The following is a 21,422-nucleotide window of genomic DNA, read 5'->3' on the forward strand; positions in this document are numbered from 1 at the left end:
CACATTTCATCTCCTTCCTCCCCATCCCCCGCAGGAGCTAGAAAGGATCCCTGGTCACTGTGACATCCAGACAGCCCGTGGGCAGGGGCTCTGGGCTAACACAGACTGACCCTGTGCTGCCCAGCAGCCTCCTGCGTCCTAAGGGCATCATGTTACCCCCGTGTCTGACCCTGCAGGCTCCCTGGGCTCCAGTGGGGATGGGTCCCTGGCTGAGGCGGGCAGGGTGGGCCCTGCACTCACCAGGTAATTCTTATGCCAGGCAAACCTCAGTGGCGGGGGGCTCTGGGCACCTACCAGCAGCTCCTCGCTCTGCCGCTGCTCCTCGGCTTTGGCTGCTTCTCTCTCTTTTCCCAGGGGGGCCGGATGCTTTTGTGGAACCTCCTGGAAGAAGCAGGGGAGGGAGGGTTAGAAACTGCTGCAAACCTCCCAGCTGCCAGATTTCAGGGCCCGTCCTGCCCTGCAGACACCTGGGCAGGGTCCCTGGGACTCAGACTGAGAGGAGCTGGTGAAACAGGGAGCAGCTTTCCCAGAGGAAACGCAGGGCCCCAGGCTGCAGGGACAGGGGGGCAGCCCAACCCCCAGCTCCCCGGGGCCTCGCCCACATCCCAAGCAGCCAACTCCAGACAGTCCCCCACTTTCCCCAGCGCCAGCCCCCAAAGCTCCCGCAGGGCCAGATCTGAACATGGAGCCCCCGGAACATCCCTGACCCCCCAGCCCTGACCCCCCAGCACACCCCAAACTCCCAGCAGCCCCACAGGCCCCCCCAGCCCTGACCCCCCAGCACACCCCAAACTCCCAGCAGCCCCACAGGCCCCCCCCAGCCCTGACCCCCCAGTGCACCCCAAACTCCCAGCTGCCCCCCAGGCCCCAGTCCCGACCCCAGCACACCCCAAACTCCCAGCAGCCCCACAGGCCCCAGCCCTGACCCCAGCACACCCCAAACTCCCAGCAGCCCCACAGGCCCCAGCCCTGACCCCAGCACACCCCAAACTCCCAGCAGCCCCACAGGTCCCCCAGCCCTGACCCCAGTGCACCCCAAACTCCCAGCACCCAGCAGCCCCACAGTCCCCAGCCCTGACCCCCAGCGCACCCCAAACTCCCAACTCCCCCCCAGTCCTGAGCCCCCAGCGCACCCCAAACTCCCAGCAGCCCCACAGGCCCCTCCAGCCCTGACCCCCAGCACATGCCAAACTCCCAACTCCCCCAGTGCACCCCAAACTCCCAACTCACCCACAGTCCCCCCAGCCCTGACCCCAGCGCACCCCAAACTCCCAGCAGCCCCACAGGCCCCCAGCCCTGACCCCAGCACACCCCAAACTCCCAGCAGCCCCACAGGCCCCCAGCCCTGACCCCAGCACACCCCAAACTCCCAGCAGCCCCACAGTCCCCCAGCCCTGACCCCAGCGCACCCCAAACTCCCAACTCCCCAGTCCTGAGCCCCAGCGCACCCCAAACTCCCAGCAGCCCCACAGGCCCTCCAGCCCTGACCCCAGCACATGCCAAACTCCCAACTCCCAGCGCACCCCAAACTCCCAGCAGCCCCACAGTCCCCAGCCCTGACCCCCAGCGCACCCCAAACTCCCAGCAGCCCCACCGTCCCCATCCCCAGCCGCTCCCGTCCCCAGCCCGGCTCTGACACCCCAAATCCGCCCCCGATTCCCCCTCCCCGCTCCCGGGCCCAGGCTGGGCTCCGAGCTCTGCAGCCGAGCCGCGCTCCGGCCCCCCTGCAGCTCCCGGGCTCCGCCCCGCCCGGGCCACTCGCCCCCCGCAGCCCCGGGCAGCCCCGCTCCGGCCGCGGGGAGCGCGGGGACCCCCCCGGGCAGGGGGCGAACCAGGCAGCTGGGCCCGGCCCCTCCCGGCAGGAGCGTGTCCGCCCCACGCGTGTCCCCGCCCCGCGCTGCCCCGGCCCCACCGCGCTGCCCCGCGGGCTGCAGGGCTGGAGCAGCCCCCGCGCCGCGCTCCCGGCCCCGGCCATGGCCCCGCTGCCGCACACAGGGGCGGGGGCCGGGCCGGGCCGGGGGGGGGGCAGGAAGGGGCGGCTCCTCCCCGGGCCTGGCCCCGCCCCCGGGCCCCTCGCAGGGGGGTTGGGACCCGCGGGGAAGCGGGACCCGCCTCAGCCCGGAGGGGGCAGGAGAGGGGCCGGGTCTCCCCAGGAGAAAAGCGGGGGCGGGGCTGGTGCTGCTGAACCATCAGACCAAGGAGCCCCCGGCCGAGAATGCAGCGAGCGGGGTCAGTTCAGCGCTGGGGGTGGGACCCAGCGCGTGTCAATCACCTGCCGCTAAAGCGTCTAAATCCCCTGGGCACAGCTCGGGAGCTGCACTGGGAATCCATCCTGCAGGAAGCCCCCCTCCCCCCACAGCAGAGTGGCACAGCGGGAGCGTGCTGGGCCCATAACCCAGAGGTCGATGGATCAAAACCATCCTCTGCTAGTTTGGTTTTTATTACAGCCCTGGAAATAATCCAGCTGCCTGCGTGTGTTCAGAAAAGAAGAACAAATTCTCTCCCTGTTCACCCTTCCACGGTGATTAAAGGAAGGAAGAAAGCCCCGGCAGAGCCCTGCCCCACAGAGTCCCCTCCTGGAGGGCGAGAGATGGGCAGTGACTAGGGCTCCAGCTCAGGGCTGCCAGGTTTATATAACTTTTGGTGATGCCCAGAACGGGTCCAAGTCCTGCCCCTCCCCCTCCCCGCCCCCCCCCCCCATCTCTGCCTAAGGCTCTGGGAGGGAGTTTGGGAACATGAGGTGCCGGTTCTGGGATGGGCAGGGGAGGCAGTTTGGATGCAGGAGGGGTGCATGCTCTGGGAGGGAATTTGGGTGCATGAGGTGCAGGCTCTGGGCTGGGGCAGGGGTTGGGGTGTGGGGGGGCAGTGGCAGACTCAGGGAGGGAGTTCGGGTGTGTGCAGGATCTGGGCTGGGGCAGAGTGTTGGGGTGTGGCACCTTATCTTGGGAAGCTCCTGAAAGTGACCCGCACCCACATCTGGCAGCAACTTCTACATGGAGGAGGCCGGGGGGAATCTCCTGGGGCCACTGCCCACAGGCACCACCCCTGCAGCTCCCATTGCTGCAGTTCCAATGGCAGAGTTGGTGCTTGGGGCAGGGGCAGCGTGTGAGAGACACACCCCGCAGGGATGTGCCAGGTGCTTCTGGGAGTGGTGCGCCGTGCAGAGCGAGGGTGGGCAGGAATCCGCTTTAGCCCCACGGTGCTGCCGGTAGTAGTGGCAGGAGCCCCCAGGGCCAGCTGATCTGACTTTCTGATAGGGAAGCCACAGGAGTGGTCATGCACCCCTCATGAGCAGTTCTGGGGAGTCTTTTGGGGGCTCCTGGAGTAGGCAGCAGAGAGGTGCAGCCTCACCACAGAGTCTGTTTCCCTGGAGGGGAGAAGGGGCTGCAAGGTGATCTCCCACCTCTGGGCATCCAGGAGCCTCTGCTCCCCACTGTCATGCTGGAGCCTCCACATTTATTTATTGGCAAATAAAATTTGCAGAATTCTAAAATATTGTGCACAGAATTTTTATTTTTTTTTGGTGCAGAACTGACTCAGGGAACCTCCTTGGATTGTCACTGCTTGGTGAACCACTTACCACCACACCAATGCACAGAGAGTGCCAAGCCCTACCGCTATGTGGGGGTGGGGGCTGGGGTTGGGTCATACACATTCAGACTGTTCGCTCCCCCAGCTACAAACCGCTGTTGATTTCCCATTTAGGACATTAGCCGTTACTGACAAGGTTTGTCCAGGTTCTTTTCTTTATCTCATGCTGCTAGTTAGGAGGATCAGTATTGATTTTTTTTTTCAAAAATACACAACCCCCTAAACCTGCTTTTAGCAATCAGAATAATTTAGTGTCACCTTATTTTTGCCTGCCCCAGCACAAAAGAAAAGGCTTTTGTGGGTTTCCTGACTCACAGGATGAAAATGAACGTGTGTCAGTCCACACTGCTGTGGATAGTTGTCGAGCAGAACCCCTTGTTGGCATTGGTAGTGTAGACATGGCCTCAGACTCGGTGCTGGCCAGGGGAAGTATTGCCCCTAGAGACACCCAGGGTGGTGTGGGATTGTCCCAGGTTACTGGGTGGGGGCTCGAGCGGGTTCTGTGTTGTGTTGTTAAAAAGGATCCCCAAGATATTGAACCCTGGGCCATGTTGCTGCCGACTCCAGCTGGCGGAAGGGTCACAGAGAGAAGTGGGGGGAGGGGAGGAGCACCAGTGAATTTATGCAGTTATTCAGGGAGGCAGAGGCCTGGCAGGAGGAACTACCTGTGCAAGCCCCCTGGGCAGAGGGGGATCTGTGATGGCCTCGGCACTGGAGCTACAGCCCAGGGATGGGGCAGTAACTGGAGCGGGGAAGATCTGTGAGCTGGGAACCCCTCTCCCTGGGGATTTCCCCTGCAGGCCTGTTTCAGGGTCTCTCTTTGCTCTTTCCCTGTGTAACCCAGTGGGGCTCAAACTTTTGGAACTGGTGACCCCTTGCACAAAGCAAGGTGCCGAGTGCGACCCCCCCCCCCATCAATTCAAAACACATTTTTTCATATTTAACGTTATTTTAAATGCTTAATTTATAACCCAATTCTTTAAAATGAGTTTAACTTTTCTCCCCACTTTTAAATTCAGCCTAGAACACACGTCGATTGAATTATTGTTATAAGCAGAAAAGGGTTTTTAAAATAGTTACTGTGTAACACTGGGGGTGTGAAGACATTTGTCAATATCACTTTTCACAGCAGACTTTGCTCCATTGCCACCCTCACTGCTGCTGCCTGCAGAGCCGGGTGGTTTGTGACCCCCACATAATAACCTCACCCCCCCACGAGGGGCTGTAACCCCCCGTCTGAGAACTCCTGGGCTGCCCCCTTCCCGCTCTGGCTGGGACACTTGGCCCCTGTCCCGTTCCCAGGGGGCACCTGCTCTCCTGGAGCTGGATCAGCCACTCCTGAGGGGAGCCAGAGCCAGAGGGGGTAGGGGGGTTGTCAGTGGGGCCAGCAGCGCTGGGAGCCACAGACACAGGGGGGCAGAGATGGGCTGAGGAGGGGCCGCTTGTGCAGAGTCACTTCCCTGCCCACCCCCAGCGCTTGCCCCGCCTCCATCCTCTGGGCCCTGCCTTAATTCAGACAGTCCCTTTCCCGTCATATCCCCAGCACATCAGTGATTGCGATAGCAGGGGGCAGGTTTTCTCCGGGGCACTGAGCTTTGCCAGGGGGTTGGTGGCTCCTTTCTTTCCTCACTCTGGAGTAAACTCAGCTTTTTATTCCATCCTTGATGATTCATGGAATAACAACAGCAGCATGAAGAAAGAGGTGGGCACAGCGGGTCTCAGGGTGGGAGCAGAGGGTGGGCTGGACTGGGCAGGGGAGGGGACAGAGAGGTGTGGGTGGCAGGCAGGATGGGTGTCATGGATGGGGCAGAGAGGTGCAAGTGGTGGGCTGGTCTGGGTAGCGTAGGTCAGGGGAGGGGCAGAGAGGCGTGGGTGGCAGGCAGGATGGGTGTCATGGGAGGGGCAGAGAGGTGTGGGTGGTGGATAGGATGGGTATCACAGGAGGGGCAGAGAGGTGTGGGTGGCAGGCAGGACGGGTGCCATAGGAGGGGCAGAGAGGTGTGGGTGGCAGGCAGGATGGGTGTCACAGGAGGGGCAGAGAGGTGTGGGTGGCAGGCAGGACGGGTGCCATAGGAGGGGCAGAGAGGTGTGGGTGGTGGGCAGACCTTGGGGCAGAGGGTGTAGAGGCATGAGCAGCGGGTAAGGAGGAGGGAGGAGAGGAGCGAGCAAGAGGTGGACTAACTTCTAGGGAGCTTCCAGCGCTCATGCCCAGCATCCCCACATGCAAGAGTCATGGGCCACCTGTTCTCTGGGTCGTCACTAACCAAGTCCCTCCCCAAGCTCTGTTGATGGAAGAAGCCCTCCTGTTGACACAGCGCTATCTGCACATGGGTTAGGTTGATAGAATTGCATTGCTTGGGGGGGGGTGTAAATTTTTTTACAACCCTGAGTAATGTAGTTAAACCGACCTAATTTTGCAGCATAGACCTGTGCAAAGAATCACACACCCACCTTAGGAGTAAAACTTCACCTGCTCCTCTGCTTTACAGAATCCAAACAAAAGCAAAACTTGTCAGGCCCCGGTGGCGATGGCAAGGAGTCAAGTGTGGGTAGACACTGTGTTATAGCTAACTACAGGCACCATGGCTTAAAGCATCTGTTTTGTAAACAGGAGATCCTGGGTTCAACTCCCAGTGGTGCCTGGTTGTTGGGGCACCTGCCATTGGCTACTGTCAGAAGACAAGATTCAGAGCTAGATGGGCCTTTGGTCTGGCCCAGTGTGGTTTTTCTTATGGTTTAAATAACACTCACAGGCACTGATAATAGAGTTACTGAAAGTTTGGGAGTTAGGAGCAGGTAGGTCAGTGGTCCAGTCCCCACACAGATGACCCCCTTCCTCTGGGATAGGGGCAGGTCTGAGCTCTCACCCAAATGCTCATTGTGGCTGCCAGAATCTGTGGGCAGCTCATTTAGTTTACGCCAAAGGTTGAGTTCTGCTTTGTGCACCGTGTGTGAGACTGAAAATCCTAAACTGCCCTTTGAAATAACGAATGCAGCAGGATGTGTTACTGTCCCTGCCCCAAAGCAGACAGACCAATGGAGAAATGCCGTCGAGTCCAAGGTAATACTCCCCTGCCATTTTACCTTTTTTGCTGGCTAAATTCCTTCTTCTCTGCCCGGCCCAGGCTGTCCTCTGCCTCAGCTGCTGCTCCCGGCCTGCTGTAGAGTCAAACACGCAGGGCCTCCAGGGGAACAGAGGCTGGGACAGGGCAGCAGCCTGGGCTGGGCTGGGAAGATGCTGGGAGTTCTCGTTCCCTGAGAACTGGCCTGGCTCCCTTCTCAACAGCAAACAAATCAATTCCACATCCCCTCCCCAGAGAAACCAGCCTGGAGCCAAGGGCAGCAGGGGACGATTCCCTCCAGTTTCCACCAAGGCAGGAGAGAAGCCAGGGTGTTTCTAGCAGAGCTTATGGAACTGACGTGGGGAAACCAGCCTTTAACAAAAGGCAGTTCCAGTTTAAGCTAAGAGTTTTTAACAATTTCTACAATATTAAATAACCCTTTAATCGTACTGTCACCATCCATAACATTGCATCAGCCTTATAGGTTCCCAAGTGCAAAACTAAACATTTCTTCAAATCCAAGGGAGTGGAGATCAGTCAGTGTTCAGAGTCATCCCACATAAAAGAACCATGTTGGGGTACATACTGGCTCCATCATGTGGCCATCGCCTTTCCCTCCTCCTTCAGAGTCAGAATGTGATCAGCTCACACTGAGGGGGTGCAACACCCCTCCCTTGGTCTCTATGCCAGAGCTCCTATCAGCTCAGTGTCCTTCCCACAAGAGTTGGCTGCTGAGAGGGTTGTGATGGGGTAAATGAAGGCAGAGGAGGATTGTTCCTGATGGGTTTTCTTTGTGTTGCTCTGTGATCCTGCTGGAGGAAGCATCATTTGTGTTTGTTTCAGTGGCTTGGGTTGGGCTCAGGTTGTGACCCTGAGCACAGGGATTCCTGCGCTTTCTGCTCTTAGCCCCTCAGGGAATGGACAATGGAGCAACTTCAGAAATTGGATAGAAAGTAGCCTAAGAAAGTGTAACATAAGTGAGAAGAAAAACAACATTACTTCCCTGGTGGTCTAGTGGTTAGGATTTGGTATTTTCACTGCCACAGTCTGGGTTCAATTCCTAGTCAGGGAAAAGTGACTTTAAACCAAAACTGCTTCAGTTTTTCACTTACAACATAAACAAATCCCTGGTATTTTCCTGATTCCCCCCATCTTCCCAGTGTCTCCATAGCAGGGCCGGCTCCAGGCACCAGTGCAGCAAGCAGGTCCCTGGGGCGGTCAATGGAAAGGGGAGGCTTCAGCAGCAATTCGTCCCTCTCAGAGGGAGGGACTTGAGGCCAAAAGCAGCAGAAGTAGAACTGCAGCTTTTTTATTTTTTTTTTCCACTTGGGGTGCCAAAAACGCTGGATCTGGCCCTGCTCCATGGAAGAGAATTTGTTAAATCCCAGATGAGTGCAGTTCTATCAGTTCTCAGCCTGAGTCATTAGGTCTTAATCCTGAGGATATTGTCCCACCATGGGGCCATTTCCCACCTCTCTTTCCTAGGGAAGCACAATTTTCCTTGCACAGACACAGGAACAGCAAGATCTTTCTCTGTCCCTTGTGCAAAGCAGGGGGCCAAATTCCATGGAAACAATGGACAAGCAGGGGGTCCTGGGCACATCCAGCCCTGGCCGTGAGATGTTCCCTCCCCTCTTTCTTTATGCCCCTGGTGTTATTTCATGGATTGTCTGGGATGGGGGAAAAGCTGAGTTCACTCCAGGTGGAGGGGAAAAAGGACCCTGAAAATCTCAGGACCCAACCCCTGCTACCAGGATCACCGAGGTGCTGGGGATTTGAGTAGGAAAGGGACTGTGTGAATTGTCAAGGTGGGGAATGAATAACAATCTACCACAAGATCCACCTCATTAACCACTGACACAGGCTAATCCTGCTGTCGATAGAACGGAAACTGGGAATGATTCTTTGCTGTTCAGCCATGGAAACAGTGACCCAATTGCACCGCAGTGAATGTGCTGGGGAAAGCTGGACTTCACAGGCAGGTGGAAACACCTGGAGCTCCCCACCCCACTTCTGCCGCCAGGGTGAGGTGTTGAGCTGCTCACAGCGTCCCCCACCATGACCTTGCAGCAGGGGGTGGCAGCACCCCCCCACCCAATGCAGGGGAGAGGGCTGAGTGTATCTCTGCACCCTGAGACCAGGGCACAAACTCTCTCTGTCCCACACATAGAATCTGGCCCTGCTGCAAAGTGACCCCTATGAACAATTAACCTCCAGGAGAGCAGGATTGGCCCTCAGAGAGGGGAATGGGCTTCTCGTGAGGCTTATAGGTCACTGGATGCAGTGGAAAGAGGAGGGCTCTGAGTGTAACCCATAGCCCACCTAAACCATCTGGGGATGTAGCTCAGTGGTAGAGCACATGCTTTGCATGTATGAGGCCCTGGGTTCAATCTCCAGCATCTCCAAATTCATTTTTTCACCCTGGTGTTTTGCTCATGCCCAGAGGAGATGTGGCCCAGCAGTCTCCCTGCACCAGTTTCAATCCTGCTCACTAAGGGGCAAGTGCCAATTGCATGGAAGGTCTGGGGGGGTTTCTGCTCCTAAGTCACCTTGGTACATGTAAGACTCCCACCCGCTGTGCTGCTTGGGACAAGGGTAGATGAGAAGGGCGAATCCTCCAGCGCTGGAGGGAAAGGTCCCATCTGCACAGACTGAGAGGCAAGGAAACACAGGGGCAGTCAGTGCTCAGAGAGGAGAGAGGTCAGTGATTTACACCCACCAGGGGACACTGTCTTTTTGAGGCGAGTGCAGTTTGCTTGGGATGATGCTGATGATGGATAGAAAAAAGGCTGGAGTCAATGACAGACGAGACCACAGAAGGGGAAGGGGAATGGCAGCCCCACAGAAGGTCCTGGGTGCTCAGATGCCCCAGTTATTGCACCCTGGCCTGTCACAGAGAGAGAAAAGACACCGAGGGACCCAGCCCCCCTACAGTGATCCCATGTACAAGAACCTGGCTGGGAGTGGGGTGAAGGTTCCCTCTGGGCAAAGGGGAGCTGAAATCCCTCAGTGTCCTGGAATTTAAGCAATGGAAGCTTCAAACCCTGCACGGGTGGGGGCTGAGGTGCATCAGCAGAAGGTTGGGCTGGACAGGGGCGGCAGGTTTGTACAATTTTTGGTGGTGCCCAGAATGGGACCAAGTCCTGCCCCCCCCCACACACACACCTGCCTAAGGCTCTGGGAGGGAGTTTGGGTGTGGGAGGGAGAGGGGCTGGGCTCTGGGAGAGTTTGGGTGCAGGGTCTGGACTCAGTCAGGGGATTGTGCTGCAGGAGGGTGTGCAGGGGGCAAGCTCTTGGAGGGAGTTTGGGTGCAGGTGTGGGGTCTGGGTTGGGGTTGGGGGTGCAGGAGAGGGTGAGGGGTGCAGCATTTACCTTGGGCATCTCCCAAAAGCAACCTGCACCCTCCTCTGGCAGCAGCCCCTAAGCGGGAGGGCCAGGGGTGTCTCTGTGCATGGCTGCCCGCAGACTTCACCCTTGCAGCTCCTATTGCCACAGTTGGCAGAGTTGGCACTCAGGGCGGGGCAGCGCACGGAGACCTCCCCCACACCAGGGACGTGCCAGCCGTTTCCGGGAGTGATGTGCCACATGGAGTGAGGGTGGGCAGGAAACCGCCTTAGCCCCCTTGTGCTGCTGGTGGTGGTGGCGGGGGTCCCCGGGCCCTTTTAAATTGCCCAAGGGTGGCAGGCAGCACTGGGGGGACACTCCCAAGGGCCTAATGTTGCTTTGCACAATGATAAATCTTGGAACAGGACAGAAATGAAATGGCAGCAGAACCTAAGGAATTAAAAGCCTCCGGATTCTTGTGTGTGCACTGACTCCGAACAGAAACTGTAATTTGACTTGCTTTGTGTCTGCGGCTGGTAAAATATCAAGGCAAAATCATTCCAGTGATTGCGACCTTGGGATTGAGGAGGCTTTGGTCTTATTAAAATGTAACTAGCATGTTACACTTGTGTTTTTAAAGGTGGCTTCCCCAAGCAATCCCAAATTGTTCTTCCCACAGCTGGCTGATGGGGGGCAGCAGGGGATCTCCCCAATCTGGGGGAATCTCTCTGGGCCCCACTGTTAATTCTCCATCCTTTCTCCCCCTAACCATGCCCACCCCTCCCCCCCATTATCAATGTTTTGGAGCAACCCCTCCCTCCCTTTATGGGATACCGACTCTGTGGGCTTGGCTACACTTACAAGTTGCAGTGCTGGTGGAGGCTTTCCAGCGCTGCAATTACACCCCGTCCACACTTGCAGGGCACAACCAGCGCTGCAACTCCCTGGTTGCAGCGCTGGCTGAAAACCCATCCCGGCAGGGGTATAAGGAGTGCAGCGCTGGTGATCCAGTGCTGCTCAGCAGGTGTGGACACTCACCAGCACTTTAATTGTCCTCCAGGGAATAAGGAGGTATCCCAGAATTCCTGTTCAGCCACTCTGCTCATCAGTTTGCACTCTACTGCTCTTGCCTCAGGTGACCCGCCCTTTAAATGCCCCGGGAATTTTAAAAATCTCCTTCCTGTTTGCTGCAGCCAGGTGTGGAGTGCAATCAGTTAATCTTTCCAGGTGACCATGCCTCCACGCGGCAAACGAGCCCCAGCATGGAGCAATGGCGAGCTGATGGACCTCATCAGTGTTTGGGGTGAGGAATCTGTGCAGGCACAGCTGCGCTCCGGCCGTAGGAATTACGATATCTTTGAGCAGATATCAAGGGCCATGCTGGATAGGGGCCATGATCGGGACGCACTACAATGCAGGGTGAAAGTTAAAGAGCTGCGGAGTGCCTATTACAAAGCCCGAGAGGGGAATCGACGATCCGGAGCTGCCCCCACGACCTGCCGTTTTTACAGGGAGATGGACGAGATACTTGGGGGTGACCCCACTGCCAATCCCAGGATAACGATGGACACTTCTGAGCAGGCTGGGGGACAGGAGGAGGAGGCGGAGGCGGAGGCGGCGGGGGGGGGGGAGGAAACCGCGAGTGAAGCTCCTGGGATGGGGGAAGACACCCCAGATTTCCAGGAGACATGCAGCCAGGAGCTCTTCTCAAGCCAGGAGGAAAGTACCCAATCGCAGCAGCCAGCAGTTGCAGAAGGACAAGCAGAGGAGCGGGTTACCGGTAAGCGGCTTTTATTTTCTGGGTGGAAATGTTTCTGGAGAGGAAGGGGGGTTATGGCTGCATGCATGCCAGCCTCTAGATGTGGAATAGCCCGTTGATATGGTCTATCACGTCGCGGTAATCTGCTTCAGTTATCTCAGCAAAAGTTTCATCCAGAGCGTGGGCAATATGCCTGTGCAGGTTTATAGGCAGAGCCACTGTGTCCCTTGTCCCAGTGACGGTGACGCGTCCGCGCCACTGTGCTGCCAGTGGTGGGGGGACCATTTCTGAACACAGGCAAGCCGCATAGGGTCCCGGGCGGAATCCACATTGCTCTAAAAGAGCCTCCCGCTGTTCCCTAGTGACTCACAGCAGGGAGACATCTTCCAGGATTAACTCCTGTGAAAAATGTTGGGAGACTCTTTAGTGAAGAGATAGGGAGATAAGATCACCCCTGGAGCTGCATCTTCACTCAACCCCTCTAGCACTCCAGATTACCCGAAGCAACCAGCTCCCCTCTATCACCCAAGCCCCACTTCTCCCGCACTCCTCACTCACCATTTCGTGGCTTCTGTTGTGTTATGCGTGTGGGGAAAAGAATGCTTAAATGAGAACTCACTCCCTCAGTGTAACAATTCATGTCTGGAGATAGTGGATACAATGCTGCCCGTGTTAAATGTTGTCATTTCTGTTTCTACAGTGACCTTGACTACTGGACTGCCCAGATGTTCAACATCACAGAGGCTTCAAAATTTGAGAAAAAATCCCCGAAAGAGCAAAGAAGACATGCTGAAAACTGTTCTTAATCAGTCTGCTCGAGAGAGTAAAGAATTGAAGGATTGGCGAGAGAAAGAAAGCAGGACTCGCAAGAGAAATGCAGTGGCCAAGAGGAAAAGCACGGAGCGGCTGCTAAGCATCCTGGAGCGCCAAGCGGAGTCTATAGAGTCACTCGTTGCCATGCAAGCAGAGCACTACCGTGCTACTCCCCCACCCGCCCCGTCCTTTGTGCCTTGTGCCCCAATGTCAGCTCAAACCACCTTTCCCCAGCATCCAGGTTCTTACCACCACCAGCTGCCTCCAACACCTGTACGTTCCCCAACCAGCCCTGATACCTACCACCACCCTTACCCTCTGCATTCAACCCCCATCAGCATGCAGTATATGCATCCTGAAGTGCAGGATTCATTAAACAGCAATCCAGACAGGGCATATGCAAACTTGTGACTGTACAGTTCACCAACCCACACCCCTGCCCTCTTGTGTTCATGAAATGTTGTGTGTCTGTCTGTCTGTCAAGGAAGTTTTTTTCTTTTCAATAAATCAATTCTTGGCTTTGAAAACAGTCTTTATTATAGCAGATAGTGAAAGATACCTTAGCCCAGTAAAGAAAGAGGCACTACAAATCATATTATTATTATGGATAATAGAATAACAGTGTAAGCAGTGCAATTCACTCCCATGCAAGGCAGCAAACATTACTGTTGGCTTTCAGCCTCAAATTCTTCCCTCAAGGCATCCCTAATCCTTGTAGCCCTGTGCTGGGCCTCTCTATTAGCCCTGCTCTCTGGCTGTGCATATTCAGCCTCCAGGACTTGAACCTCGGTGGTCCATGCCTCACTGAATGTTTCACCCTTCCCTTCACAAATATTATGGAGGGTACAGCAAGCGCTTATAACCGCGGGGATGCTGCTTTCCCCCAAGTCTAGCTTCCCATACAAACATCTCCAGCGAGCTTTTAAACGCCCAAAAGCACACTCCACAGTCATTCTGCACCGGCTCAGCCTGTAGTTGAACCGGTATTTGCTCCTGTCAAGCTTCCCTGTATAGGGTTTCATGAGCCAAGGCAGTAACGGGTACGCGGGGTCTCCAAGGATCACAGTGGGCATTTCGACATCCCCTACTGTGATCTTCCTGTCTGGGAAAAAAGTCCCTGCCTGCATCTTCCTGAACAGGCCACTGTTCCGAAAGATGCGTGCATCATGCACCTTTCCAGGCCAGCCTGTGTAAATGTCAATAAAACGCCCGCGGTGATCCACAAGCGCCTGGAGAACCATAGAGAAATACCCCTTACGATTAACATACTCTGATGCCAGGTGGGGGGGGGCCAGAATAGGAATATGCGTCCCATCTATCGCCCCTCCACAGTTAGGGAAACCCATTTGTGCAAAGCCATCCACAATGTCCTGCACGCTCCCCAGAGTCACGGTCTTTCTTAGCAGGATGCGATTAATTGCCTTGCAAACTTGCATCAAAACGATTCCCACGGTCGACTTTCCCACACCAAACTGGTTCCCGACCGACCGGTAGCTGTCTGGAGTTGCCAGCTTCCAGATTGCAATAGCCACCCGCTTTTCCACCGTCAGGGCAGCTCTCAATCTTGTGTCCTTGCGCCGCAGAGTGGGGGCGAGCTCAGCACACAGTCCCATGAAAGTGGCTTTTCTCATACGAAAGTTCTGCAGCCACTGCTCGTCATCCCAGACTTCCATGACGATGTGATCCCACCAGTCAGTGCTTGTTTCCCGAGCCCAAAAGCGGCGTTCAACGGTGCTGAGCATTTCCGTGAATGCCACAAGCACTGTAGTGTCACACGCGCAGGCAAATCCATATTGATATCATCGTCGGACTCCTCACTGTCACTTTGGAGCTGAAGGAATAGCTCGACTGCCAAACGTGTTGTGCTGGTGACACTCATCAGCAGAGTCCTCAGCAGATCGGGCTCCATTTGCCACAGAAAAGAGTAACAGAAAGACACTCACAATGGCGCCAAACGCTGCCGGAAAGAGTGAATGCTGGGATGTGAAGCGATGCACCACGGGGCGCTGGCAAACAGGAAGCAGAATGACCCGCACACTTCCTTCCCCTTCCCACAATACTCAGCGCCAAAATGGGACAAGGTGCTCTGTGGGATAGTTGCCCACAATGCACCTCTCAATACAGCGCTGGAAAGTGCTGCAAGTGTGGCCACACTGCAGCGCTGGTAGCTGTCAGTGTGGCCACACTCCAGCGCTGGCACTACACAGCTGCATGACCAGCGCTGTAACTCCCAGCGCTGCAAATTGTAAGTGTAGCCAAGCCCAGAAACCTATATATAGATTATGGAATGTATCTGCCTGCTTTCCCATTTAACTTCATTATTTTGTTCATTCTTTCTTCTAAACATTTAGTTTAGATGCTAAAGGCTTGGCTGGCGGCGTGGTATTTTGGGTAAGATCCAAACCTATAGTGACCCGGTAATGTGGCTGACCCTTCCACCTGCCCACTTCCTGGATCCAAATAGGCTCACTCTCCTGCTGCCCTCTGGCCTTGCAGTATCACAGTGAGCAGAGTTTTTAAATAACCTCTCACTGACCGGACCTAAGTGCTGATTGGGAGTCAGAGAACTGTCATGCAATAAAGGGGGCTGCACAATTTCTTTTTTCAGCGTCTCGTTAACCAGTGTGGGGGATCAAAAGCACAGTTTGTGACTGGTCTGTGAGTTTAACTTCAGTGTTAACCACCAGTTTTGGGAGCATCTGCTCTCCCTTTTTCAGCCTGCCCTGACCCTGGCATTTTCAGTGAGGACTGCCCCAGGCGCACCAGCTCACACTAAACACTGAAGATCAATTAATAGAATGTTTGTTTTATATGATCAGGTTTTATGAAATCAACTGAACTCCTTTGTTTTCTTTCATCTGAGAAGGGTTTCCAGTTTCCCAACCTGATGTGATCTCCCAGCTGGAACAAGGGGAAGAGCCATGGGTCCCAGACCTCCAGGGTTCAGAGGAAAGAGAGATCCTGGGAGCACCCTGCACAGGTGAGGAAACATTAAAGCAACTCAGAATCTGTAAGTGCCTGAAGGAAACATCTGGGATGCCCTACAAAGCCCTTGGGAGCTCTCTTGTTTCATTATTGTCCCTAGCAGAGGTCGTATCCTCGGAGTAAATATAGCTCATGGCTTCCTATAGATCCTAGCAGACACCAGGCAGTAGCTTCCTCCCTTCCTCCTGCAAAGTTGGATGGGATGTGAAGGCTGAATTGATCCCCTCCTCTCTCCTGTTTGGGGGAGTTCAGTTCCTGATTTTTATTTGACCTCTCTCCAGTACTTGTATTGGTTTGGCCTTCCCCTTTCCATCCCTGTTTGAGGTTTCTGTCTCTATCACAGCAGGTGATGCAATGGTATGTGAGAAAGAGGAACAGAATTCTCAGCAGGAAAATGTTGAGCAAGGGGATAAACACAGAGAATTATCGCAAAGATCGAAAAGGAATGTATGCAGCAGTCATGAGCAGGGAAGATCCTGTGAGATTCAGCACAGACCAGAAAGAGAGCTGGGAAACCAGCCAGGGGAGAAAATGGGTAAATTTTTTTCCTGTCAGCAAACTCAGAAGGGCCTTAAGGAATCCAGAACGCATCAGGAAATCCTCAGGGAAAAGCGAAAAAATACATGCACTGAGTGTGGGAAAAACTTCACTCGAAGATCAACCCTTTCTCAACATGAGAGAATCCACACAGGGGACAGGCCCTATGAATGCAGTGAGTGTGGAAAATGCTTCACTCAAAGATCAGCCCTTTCTGAACATCAGAGAATCCACACAGGGGAGAGGCCCTATGAATGCAGTGAGTGTGGAAAATGCTTCACTAAAAGCTCAGATCTTTCTGAACATCAGAGAATCCACACAGGGGAGAGGCCCTATGAATGCAGTGAGTGTGGGAAAAACTTCACTCACAGATCATGCTTTATTAGGCATCAGAGAATCCACACAGGGGAGAGGCCCTATGAATGCAGTGAGTGTGGAAAAACCTTCAATCGAAGCTCACACCTTATTAATCATCAGAGAATCCACACAAGGGAGCGGTCCTATGAATGCAGTGAGTGTCGAAAAACCTTCAATCGAAGCTCACACCTTATTAGGCATCAGAGAATCCACACAGGGGAGGGGTCCTATGAATGCGGTGAGTGTGGGAAAACCTTCGATCGCAGCTCACACCTTATTAGGCATCAGAGAATCCACACGGGAGAGAGGCCCTATGAATGCAGTGAGTGCGGGAAAACCTTCAATCGCAGCTCACACCTTATTAGGCATCAGAGAATCCACATGGGAGAGAGGCCCTAAGAATGCAGTGAGTGCGGGAAAGCCTTCACTCAAAGATCAGGCCTTTTTCACCATCAGAAAATCCACACAGGTGAGAGAACCAGCTCAGGCCTTTCTGAACATCAGAGAATCCGTACAGGGAGAGGCCCTATGAATGCAGTGACTATGGGAAAACTTTCACTCGCAGCTCGCACCATATTAGACATCAGAGAATCCACACAGAGGCAAAGCGCAGTGAGTGCAGGAAAACCTTCATTCAAAGATCGCACCTTTTTCACCATAAGAAAATCCACACAGGTGAGAGAACTTATGAAAGCAGTGAGTGTGGGAATATCTTGTTTTAGCACCCAGCCCATGTTAGTCACCGGAGAATCTGCGAGGGGAATCAAGACCATAAAAATCTCATGGGCTATCAATACCCTTTTTTCTTTAATACTATGTGGGAATCAGAAAAAGTAACTTTTAAAGCTGTTTGAACAATTTGTAGCATCATTATCCCTCAGCTTCTCCAGATGAGTGACCGTTTGAATTCCCCTTTCAGGCCTTTGATACTTTCATCTCCTTTCTATCAACTCCATTGTCCCATGAGTAATTCGAATGTGGCCTTCCTATCAGGAGCCAAGGAGCATCACATTTCTACCATTCCTCCTATTACAAAATTATTGTTAGAGTAACCAATGATACAGATTGCATCACTGCCAGTTGTTCTCACATTGCTCTGGGTTTTGCTGAAGAGCAGTTATATTGGGAACTTTTCAAATTATATTTAAATGAAGAGGAGCAGGGCAGGGGAAAAAAGTGTCATTTCAGCCTCTGTGACACTGGAAGGAGATGGAGTGACTCAGAGATTCCCTCCTTCCCCATCACTGCAGAACTGTTATCTTTTTTCTGAGCTATGCAGAGTTAATCTTCATCGATTCCGTGGTGAGCTGGAGCCGGTTCCCACCGGTTCATGGGAACTGGTGGTTAAATGTTGAAGCCCTTTTAGAACCGGTTGTCCTGGTTCTAAAAAGGCTTTTAAATTTAACAAAACCTGTGGCAGCTCCCTGCCCTGCCCCTTGCCCCAGCTCACCTACCTCTGCCTCCTCCCCTGATGCTCCCCCCGGCTTCTCCTCCCCTGCTTCCCGCGAATCAGCTGATTCACAGGAAGCAGGGCTTCCTGCAGGTGAACTGGGGTGGGGATGGGATGTAAGGAGGGCTCCAGGCTGGCCACGCGGCACAGCTCCAGGCCGGGGCCCCATCCCAGGCCCTGACTCCGGCCGCGCAGCTCTGGCCTGGCCCCGGCGGGGGTAAGAGGCCGGGGTTAGGGGGTTGGATAAGGCAGGGACAGGGAGCGGGGAGTTGGATGGGGCAGAGGCTCTTGGAGGGCGGTCAGGGAATGGGGAAGGGGGGGGTAGGCACCGCATAGGAGTTCTGGGGGTCTGTCGGGGTGTTGATGGATGGGGTCGGGGCAGTCAGGGGATAGAGAGCAAGGCAAGTTGGGTAGGGGGTGGAGTCCTGGGGGGCAGTTAGGGTTGGGAGTCTCGGGAAGGAGTGGTCAGGGGACAAGGAGCGGGAGCGGGTTATGAGTTGCAGTTTCTGAGGGGGGTATTTGGGGTCAGGACATGGGTGGGAGGTGTACTCACCGGATGGTTCCCTACCAGGTCTTCGGCAGCGGGTCCTTCACCCGCCGGAGCCGTGCCACCGAAGACCCGGTAGGGAACTGGTTCCTAAGATTTTGGCAGCTCATCGCTGATCACATTCTATCCATCCACTTTTCAACGTGTCATGTAATTAAGCATTCTTCATTGTCTGTGCTTGGAGGTGATGCTTTGACTTCTTTAATCCTATACCAATGTCGCTATGACTGGAGATGAAAGTATCAAAGGCCTGAAAGGGGAATTCAAATGGATCCCAAACACAGTGTGATCATTTGGAGTTTAAATCCCAGGTTCCATCTGATGATAAAGCCACTTCTGGCAAGGTGGTTGTTCTGTCCCCCATTATGGTGATGCTCGATACTAAAAATTTGGTAAATAGCATAACTGACTATTGAGACAGTGCTCAGTGAAACTGGTTTGAATGGATCAGAGGAAAAAGTGATAAGGAGAAATCTCTTGTCCTGATTCTGAATAATCAGATATAAACTGCTCTGGAGTTTCACTCCACATTTTCATTGCCATGTATTCTAGCTCTCTGTGATGTGGATTTCTATCCTTCTTGAAGGCTCTGGTCACTCAGTTGGATATTAGTACAGTTGGATAGGATGTAGCTCAGATTTATTGGAGACATTAGGAGGAAATGACCATTTGCTAAGGTCATAATTTTTCACTTCAGCTTTGATTTTCCCCACCCCTCAATGATGACATGGAGAAAGTTCAAGTGTAGTTCTGTCAACAGGAGAGAACTTTCTAATTTACTGGACATGCTAACAAAGAAACAGTGGTGATATAAAATCTCCACTCGGAAATGGTGAACAACAGCAGAACCCCAACTAACTGAAGGAAGTGCATATGATCACAGTGTAGTTCAATTGTTTAAGTCAATATTGTCTCTGATGTTCTGGAGAGAGAATTCCACTGTAAGTGGTTTTGAACTAGGCAAAATGGTTTCCAAAGCATTTATAACCCAGGCCCCACAGAAGATCTCTCCTAGCTAATCCTATGTTATGGGAGATGCTGCCCTTCAAGACGCAGATGTTGAGGAAATAGAAGTGGGTTTTTTTTTGTTGAATTATCCTTTGTAGTTGGTAAAAATGTGTATAAAATTGAACCAGTGTTGGAAATCTAATAGCTACAGATAAATAGCTATTTTTTAATAGAAACTCCAGCTCTTGTAACTTGTAACAGGGATTCTGTTCCAGGCCTCTATCCAGTCCCTTGACTGGAACTGTGCCACCAAATTAAAAAAAGCTGGACATGTTTTGGGAAGCCATTCCTCACTAACACTGCTGAGATTTGAAGTGGTTTTGTAAAGGATTCTACTTCAGAGAACTGTAAATTTACTCCTAACCAAGGATTTGGAAAGAACTGGGGTGGAAAGAGCACACACTCAGTTCTTGGTTTCCACCCCAGTAAAGGAAGCTATGGTGACCAGTGACCCAAGGAAAGTTGTTTGTACAACTCCACTTCCTAGTGCAGTGTCACTGATTACAGTTCCAGAGGATACCAGGGTTAGTTTGAGAACAATCATCCTTCACTGTTTGGATCCAAAGAGAGAGTGCTTCAGAGGACGTTCCTTCCCCATGGATCCCAAACTGGCTGCCTGATTGGGTAACAAGGGCTTTCAGGCTGTAGAAATGATGGTAACCAATGAGGCAATGAATGTGTCAGGCTCCAGTTTCAGACTTCTGGATACACACATGTTGAGTCCTGATTCCATGGTTTTGTGTCTGATGCTATGGCTGCACAATTAAGCTGATGTTGGTAACTGCTCTGCTGTAGCGCTGGTATTACAGATGCTCCAAGCCAATGGTAGAGATCTCTCCCGTCGGACTTCATTAGTCCAGGTCCCGCAAGCGGTGGCTATGTTGGCAGGAGAAGCTCTCCTGCTAATGTAGCGCTATCTACACAAGGGGTTAGGGCTGTGTAACTACGTTGCTCAGTGGTGTGGATTTTTACCGATAAATGTTTTTAGTGTAGACCAGACAGTTTTATCTTGTGTTTTATGCATTTACATCACTTCTCCTCCACCTCCTTCTACTTTGAAAGATTAAAAAGTGTGACGAGAGAGGTATTTTTCCTCATGATGCAAACATGCCCATATAGGAGACCCCTTCCACCAACACGCATGGCAGAAGAACCAGAAATATATGAACTCACAGAAGTGTTGGGACAAATCACAACTTGAATCAAGGTTCAGTTGTTGGCAGTGGGGATTAAAAGAAAATTATCACATGACAAGAATTTGTGATCTTTGAATATGGTGGTGTTTCCAATGAAAATGAAATTATAGGTGGAGTTATTGGTTATAGATTAAGAGACTAATTGTGTGATTAGAATTAATTTGGGAAAACTGAAAGTTGCCATGTTTTTTGTTTTGTTAGTCATACAGGAAATGATGGCTAATCTTGAAAAGTTAATTTGATTTAATTTATCCCCTGTAGTGTAAGGCAGGGGTCCCCAACCTTTTTAGGTCCAGGGACCGGTTTCGTTTGCCGGACCCTCCGCAGTCGTGCCTGCGGGAGGTCCACCGGCTCCAGTGGAGCTTCCACAGGCGTGCCTGCGGAAGCTCCAGCTGAGCCCCGGGAGCAGCGGACCTCCCGCAGGCACGACTGCGGAGGGAGCGCTCGTCCCGTGGCTCAGCTGGACCTCCCGCAGGCATGCCTGCGGAAGCTCCACTGGGTCGGTTCGCGGCCCGGTTTCTAAGAGGCCGTGGACCGGTACCGGGCCGCGGACCGGGGGTTGGGGACCCCTGGTGTAAGGGGTTTTGGTAGAAAACCTCACTCCAAAGGTTGGGGTGGGAGAATGTGTGTGAGAGAGAGTGAATAAGAGAATATTGGGAAGTATAGACTTAAATTTTTTGTATTTCAAATAGAACTTATTTTGCTTAGCTTAAAAATCAATTTCTATTAAAAGGAAAACTACTTGAGGTGAGAAGTTGTATAATTTTTTACCCACTTAGCCTGTAAGGGTCAC

General features: G+C 53.3%; 2 non-coding genes across 2 annotated transcripts; both read left to right on the plus strand.

The window, feature by feature from the left end:
- Positions 1-7,653: 7,653 nt before the first annotated feature.
- TRNAE-UUC lies at positions 7,654-7,725 on the plus strand. The gene has a single exon. It is a non-coding gene; the product is annotated as a tRNA-Glu (tRNA).
- A 1,261-nt stretch (positions 7,726-8,986) lies between these two features.
- Positions 8,987-9,058, plus strand: TRNAA-UGC. Its single transcript has one exon. It is a non-coding gene; the product is annotated as a tRNA-Ala (tRNA).
- The last annotated feature ends 12,364 nt before the right edge of the window (positions 9,059-21,422 follow it).

Source organism: Mauremys reevesii, linkage group 12, assembly GCF_016161935.1.
Source record: "Mauremys reevesii isolate NIE-2019 linkage group 12, ASM1616193v1, whole genome shotgun sequence".
NCBI lineage: Eukaryota > Metazoa > Chordata > Testudines > Geoemydidae > Mauremys > Mauremys reevesii.